This window comes from Protobothrops mucrosquamatus, unplaced genomic scaffold (genome assembly GCF_001527695.2).
Source record: "Protobothrops mucrosquamatus isolate PMUCROS unplaced genomic scaffold, P.Mucros_1.0 scaffold4255, whole genome shotgun sequence".
In the NCBI taxonomy this organism is placed as follows: domain Eukaryota; kingdom Metazoa; phylum Chordata; class Lepidosauria; order Squamata; family Viperidae; genus Protobothrops; species Protobothrops mucrosquamatus.
In genome coordinates, this window is record NW_015390173.1 from 67,476 (window position 1) to 74,623 (window position 7,148).

Sequence of the window (7,148 nt, forward strand, 5' to 3'; positions counted from 1 at the left end):
AACGGATTTCAGCCTGGGTCAGCGATCTCTGCTGGAGGAAACCCTTTGGAGCAAAGGAGATTAATTTAGCCAGAGGAAGAAGGCAAGGCAAGCTAGAAAGGAGCAGAGAGGAGGGCAAAGGGGGTCCCTTTCATAAGATCCCGGGGAGGCCCAGAGAAATTAATCAGCCGTGTCACGAGCGCACACGGTGCAAAAGTGCCAACTCAGGGGCCAAGGAGACGCAAAAAACAGTTGGGCTCCTAGCTCGGAGAAAAATGGGATTGGATCAGGTTTACTGAGTTGCTGTCACCTGAACATTGCTGAACAGGGAAATCCTGGGACAGTGGGAAAGGGCTCTTGGAGGTCATCTAGTCCAAACTCAGTGCAGAACAAGAAGCGACGGATGGAAACCAATCAAGGAGAGAAGCAACCTAGAACTGAGGAGAAATTTCCTGACAGTTAGAGCAATCGGTTTTAAAGAAGAGGTTGGATAACCGATTGTCTGCAATGCTATGGGGTCTCCTGTCTTGAGCAAGGGGTTGGTCTAGAAGACCTCCAAGGTCCCTTCCAACTCTGTTATTCTGTAATTCTATAATCCCAGATCAATGAACCAGTGGTTGCCTCCAGAGGTTGTGGGTGCTCCATCCCTGGAGGTTTTAAAGAAGAGATTGCTCAGCCGTTTGTCTGCAATGGTATAAGGTCTCCTATCCTGAGCAAGGGGTTGGTCTAGAAGACCTCCAAGGTCCCTTCCGATTATTTTGTTATTCTGTTAAAAATCTCGGTTATTAACAGGGCTTCTCCCCCCCTCACAGGGGAGGGGAAATTATTAACTGCTCCATTGATTGTAGCAGTAACTTAGAAATTACTACGGAGGCCATGGGGACTGGGGAGTGGCTGTCAAATGGCCCGCTAATTCTCAAACTCCAGATCTTGTAGCCCTCAGCAATCTTTCTCAACCTGGGAGTCCAAAGATGCTGGACTCTCATTTTCATGGTCCAAGACAGCCAAGACAGCCCAAAAAGTGCTCCGCTAAGCAGGTTCACAAAGGCGTAGGTGTAGGCCGCTACGTGCTTTGAACAATGATCCAGAACGCGTAGGAATCCAGAAACGCAATACATCTCAAAAGCAGCCACACTTTTACGTAGAACTCATTAAAGCAGCTGTGTCTCCTCCCCCCCCCAGTTTCACGTGGAAGCTTGACAAAAGAGGCAGTTGATTTCAAGAAGCCATGTGTTCTCACGTACCAAGGAGAGAAGCAACCTAGAATTAAGGAGAAACTGCCTGAAAGTTAGAACAATTAACCAGTGGAACTCCCTGCCTCCAGAAGTTGTGGGTGCTCCATCACTGGAGGTTTTTAAGAAGAGACTGGACAGCCATTTCTCTGAAATGGTACTATAGGGTTTCCTGCCTGAGCAGGGGGGTGGACAAGATGACCCCCAAGGCCCCTTCCAACATCATCATCATCATCATCATCATCATCATTATTATTATTATTATTATTATTATTATTATTATTATCATCATCATCATCATCATCATCATCATCATCATCATCATCATCATCAGGGGACTGGAGGCTAAAAGATATAAGAAACGGTTGCTGGAATTGGGTCTGTCTAGTTTAACAAAGAGAAGGACGAGGGGGGACAGGATAGCAGTCTTCCAGTATCTCAGGGGCTGCCCCAAAGAAGAGGGAGTCAAGCTATTCTCCAAAGCCCCTGAAAGCAGGACAAGAAGCAACGGGTGGAAACTAACCAAGGAGAGAAGCAACCTGGAAGTAAGGAGAAACTTCCTGACAGTTAGAACAATTAACCAGTGGAACTACCTGCCTCCAGAAGCTGTGGGTGCTCCAACACTGGAAGTTTTTAGGAAGAGACTGGACAGCCATTTGTCCGAAATGTGGTATAGGGTTCCCTGCCTGAGCAGGGGGTTGGACTAGATGACCTCCAAGGTACCTTCCCTTCTCTTAATGAAGAGAAGGACGAGGGGGGACATGATAGCAGCCTTCCAATATCTCAGGGGCTGCCCCAAAGAAGAGGGAGTCAAGCTCTCCTCCAAAGCGCCTGAAGGCAGGACAAGAAGCAACGGATGGAAACTAACCAAAAAGAGAAGCAACCTAGAACTAAGGAGAAACTTCCTGACAGTGAGAACAATTAACCAGTGGAACCACCTGCCTCCAGAAGCGGTGAATGCTCCAACACTGGAAGTTTTTAAGAAGAGACTGGAGAGCCATTTGTCTGAAATGGTTTCTGAACCTCTTTTGAAGCACACATAGCCTGTCCATTTCGACAAACATTGTTCTCATTGCTGTTGATGTTATTGCCAAGGAAATACACCTCAGCTCCATCATAAGAGTGAGGAAGGACGGTTGCCAATTCCAACCAGGATTGGCTGGCTGTGAATTTGATATTAAAGTAGGAGTCCCTCTGAGTTCCCACGAGCTCAGTTTTACTAGGAAAAGAAGACCACCAGGTTGAATAGACTAAGTTACAGCCACAATGGAGGTGCCATTGGAAGATCTGAAGAACCAAACTGGTGGACCGATTGTCATGGAGAACTCTATCAAAGTGGTTGTCAAGAATCAATGCCAACTTGATGTTGGTCTATATCAGAGGTGGGGAACTATGAAGAGAAGGACCAGGGGGGACATGATAGCTGTCTTCCAATCTCTCAGGGGCTGCCACAGAGAAGAGGCAGTCAAGCTGTTCTCCAAAGCCCCTGAAGGCAGGACAAGAAGCAACGGATGGAAACTCATCAAGGAGAGAAGCAACCTAGAACTAAGGAGAAACTTCCTGACAGTTAGAACAATTAACCAGTGGAACGACCTGCCTCCAGAAGCGGTGAATGCTCCAACACTGGAAGTTTTAAAGAAGAGACTGGACAGCCATTTGTCTGAAATGGTATAGGGTTTCCTGCCTGAACAGGGGGTTGGACTAGATGACCTCCAAGCTCCCTTCCAAACAAAGTCAACGGGGAAGCCAGACCCACTTAACAAGCGTGTCATTAACATAACAACTGCAGTGATTTGCTTAACAAGATCGTAAAATGGCTCAAAACTCACTTAACAAAGATCTCATAGAAATTTTTGGGGTCAATTGTGGTCGTAACTTGAGGATTGTTGCCCACGCTGGAAATCCCGTTCACCACCAGGAGTAGGGTTTTAGGAAGGGGAGTAATTTTTTTCGGGGTCTCCTCAGCCTTTAAATCAAGTCGTGATCGGGAGGCTGGCAACCGAGCCCGTTCCAAATGGAAACTGACAGCGTTATTTACAACCCGGAACACGGAAGGTGCCGCTTCCTCCGGGATTCGGCTCATCCAGAGTTACTGTAGCCTTTGAAATGGTTGGTTGAATAAATTCATTTGGCCATATATCAAAGCATTTATTTGGCGGGGTCTTACAGCCAGGAAAAATCCCTTTCCCCCCCTCCAAACAGAGATTCTGAGTTGCATTGTAAAGCAATCAGAGGAATGAGAATAGAGTCGGAAGGGACCCTGGAGGTCTTCTAGTCCAACCCCCTGCTCAAGCAGGAGACCCTTGCAGAATAACAGAGTTGCAAGGGACCTTGGAGGTCATCTAGTCCAACCCCCTGCCCGAGCAGGAGACCCTTGCAGAATAACAGAGCTGAAAGGGACATTGGAGGTCATCTAGTCCAACCCCCTGCTCAAGCAGGAGACCCTTGCAGAATAACAGAGCTGAAAGGGACATTGGAGGTCATCTAGTCCAACCCCCTGCCCGAGCAGGAGACCCTTGCAGAATAACAGAGCTGAAAGGGACATTGGAGGTCATCTAGTCCAACCCCCTGCCCGAGCAGGAGACCCTTGCAGAATAACAGAGTTGGAAGGGGCCTTGGAGGTCATCTAGTCCAGCCCCCTGCTCAAGCAGGAGAACCTATACCATCTCAGACAAGTGACTGTCCAGCCTCTTCTTAAAAAGCTCCAGTGATGGAGCGCCCACGATTTCTGGTGGCAGGTTGTTCCACTGGTTAATTGTCCTCACTGTCAGCACGTGTGCCCACAGAGAGGGCTCTGAGTGCCGCCTCTGGCACTCATGCCATAGATTCGCCACCACTGACTGACCTATACCATCTCAGACAGGTGACTGTCTAGTCTCTTTTTATAAATCCTCCAGTGATGGAGTGCCCACGATTTCTGGAGGCAACTTCTCTTCCACTGGTTGATTGTCCTCACTGTTCTCCTTAATTCCAGGTTGCTTCTCTCCTTGGTCAATTTCCAACCATTGTTTCTCGTCCTTCCCTCTGGTGCTTTGGAGACCCCCTCTTCTTTGTGGCAGCCCCCCAGATACTGGAACGCTGCTATCCTGTCTCCCCTATTTCTTCTTTTCTTTAGACCGGCCAAACCCAAGTCCCGCAGCCGTTCTTCGTATGTTTTGGCCTCCAGGCCTTGGATCATCCTAGTTGCTCTTCTCTGAACTTTTTCCAAACTCTCAACATCTCTTTTTTTGTGATATGGTGACCCAAACTGGCTGCCGTATTCCAGGTCTGGCCTCACTAGGGCTTTATAAAGCGGTACTAATACTTTGCGTGATCTTACTATTCACAAGAAAGATATATTTCGGTTTGGAGAAGATGGATAGACTATATTGAGAGTAAATATGGGACTAAAAAGTTTCATTTGGTTTTTGAGTAAATCTTAGAGTATTAATGTAGTTTATATGTTATAATAGGTTACTTATTTTTATTTATAATTGTTAATATGATGTTATAATTATTGTGTTTAATACTAGTATATTTGTTTAAAAGAGAGTTAAAGGATGTTATAGATTTGTTATCCTAATAGTTGATTAATGTTAGAGTATGGTTGTTGTACTGTTCACCCTGTGATTGGGGAGGGGGGAATTATATTGTAAAACTTTTATAAAAATTTCAATAAAAAAAAAAATACTTCGCGTGATCTTGATTCTAAAAAACATAGAACAAAGGGGAAGGTTGACTTGTCCCTTTCCAAAAGGAACATGTCCATCATCTTCCTCGCCAAGCAGCAGCGGCGAGCCCTGAATGAGTTATAGATCGGCCGCGCCATCCCGCAAGGAACATTTAAAGGGCCCGATTGGATTCGGCCCGCTTTCTCCCTATCTGTAACCGGTGCATTATGACCATTAATGGATTTTTGAGGCCAGATTGATTTTTCATTAATTTGGTAAAAATCTTTTCCCTCTCCCATATAATTCTGCCTTAAAACGCTCCTCCTGACAGCTCCATAAGTCAACGGCCTCCTAATGCAGGCCTCCCCCGTAAATCTTAGACGGGGCACCGGGGTGGGGCGGGACGGGCTGGGGGGGGGCAGAGAGAGAGATGGCTGGGCGCTGCTGGGTCGGGATGGGGCTGTGGGGGGGGGGAAGAAACCTCTCTGGGTGGGAGGGGGGGCTGCTGGTCTCTGAACCTCATCCATCATATTTGAAAAGCCCTCCTTTGAATTATTAAGTGGGGAGGTTAAGGAGAAGAATTGGCAGCTGGACGGGCCGAGCTGCCATCCAGACAGAAGCAGGAGGTGGTGGGGGGGGTGGTGGTGGAGAAATCCTTCATGGCCCCCCCCCAGGCAAGGGAGTTGGCTTGACATCTGACGGAATAGCAGTCGCACCATAGACTTATACGCCGCTTCGTAGTGCTTTTGGAAGCCCCTCTCTAAGCCTTTTACACCGTCAGCATCTTGGCCTCCCTCCACCCACCACCCACAATTTGGGTCCACATTTTACCCACCTTGGAAGGACGGAAGGCCGAGTCAACCTTGAGCCGGTCGGGATCGAACAGGCCAGCTGTGGGCAGAGTCAGCCTGCAGTATTGCAAGCTAACCATGGCTACCACCGGGGCTCTTGGATAACGGAATAACAGCGTTGGAAGGGACCTTGGAGGTAATAATAATAATAATAATAATAATGATGATGATAAAGTTGGAGGGGACCTTGGAGGCCATCTAGTCCAACCCCTTGCTCAGGCAGGAAACCCTACACCATTTCAGACCAATGGCTGTCCAGTCTCTTCTTAAAAACTTCCAGTGTTGGAGAAGGGAGGGAGGGAGGGAGGAAGGAAGGAAGGAAGGAAGGAAGGAAAAGAATAACACAGTTGGAAGGGACCTTGGAGGTCATCTAGTCCAACCCTCTGCTCAGGCAGGAAACCCTACACCATTTCAGACCAATGGCTGTCCAGTCTCTTCTTAAAAACTTCCAGTGTTGGAGTGAGGCAGAAACTCATAAAGGAGAGAAGCAGCCTGGAACTAAGGAGAAACTTCCCGGCAGTGAGAACAATTAACCAGTGGAACAACCTGCCTCCAGAAGCGGTGAATGCTCCGACACTGGAAGTTTTTAAGAAGAGACTGGACAGACATTCACAGCTTCTGGAGGCAGGTTGTTCCACTGGTTAATTGTTCTCACTGTCAGGAAGTTTCTCCTTAGTTCCAGGTTGCTTCTCTCCTTGGTTAGTTTCCATCTGTTGCTTCTTGTCCTGCCTTCATGTGCTTTGGAGAACAGCTTGACTCCCTCTTCTTTGGGGCAGCCCCTGAGATACTGGAAGGCTGCTATCATGTCCCCCCTCGTCCTTCTCTTCATTAAACTAGACAGACCCAATTCCAGCAGCCTTTCCTTATATGTTTTAGCCTCCAGTCCCTTAATCACAGGTCCCGATCTGAGCCCCCCCTCTCCCCCCCAGTGCGAATGGCCTGCTGAAATAATTTTAATCAATAAAAATAAGTTTACTAAGTAAAAAATAAAAATCAAACCCATAAAAGACAGGCTGCTTTTCCCTCTTGGATAAAACTGAGCTTCTTCAAAGCTGCTCTTCGTATCCGCTCCGAACCGGCTCTTTTTTTTTTTTTTAATGCCTCTTTAACAAGCCGGCAATCGCGGGTTGATTAGCCACCAATTTGCTTATTAAAACCATATTTAACGAGGGTTAACAAGTAAAGAATCGATACGCGCTCTGGTCACCGAGGAACGGCGGAAGCCTCCATAAACCCGCGGATAATCAACTTCTTCGCTAAATAAGGCAATCTCGGCTGTTAATAGCGGGTGGCGCAATTTAGAATTAATGTGGCCCACTTGAATCTGGAATAAATGCCGGATGATTAGCCGAATCGCTTGTTGGGACATGCAGAAATGGGAGCTGCGAGGAGCAAAGTTTCCTTCCTAGCGCCCACGACAGCTGGATGCACAACTG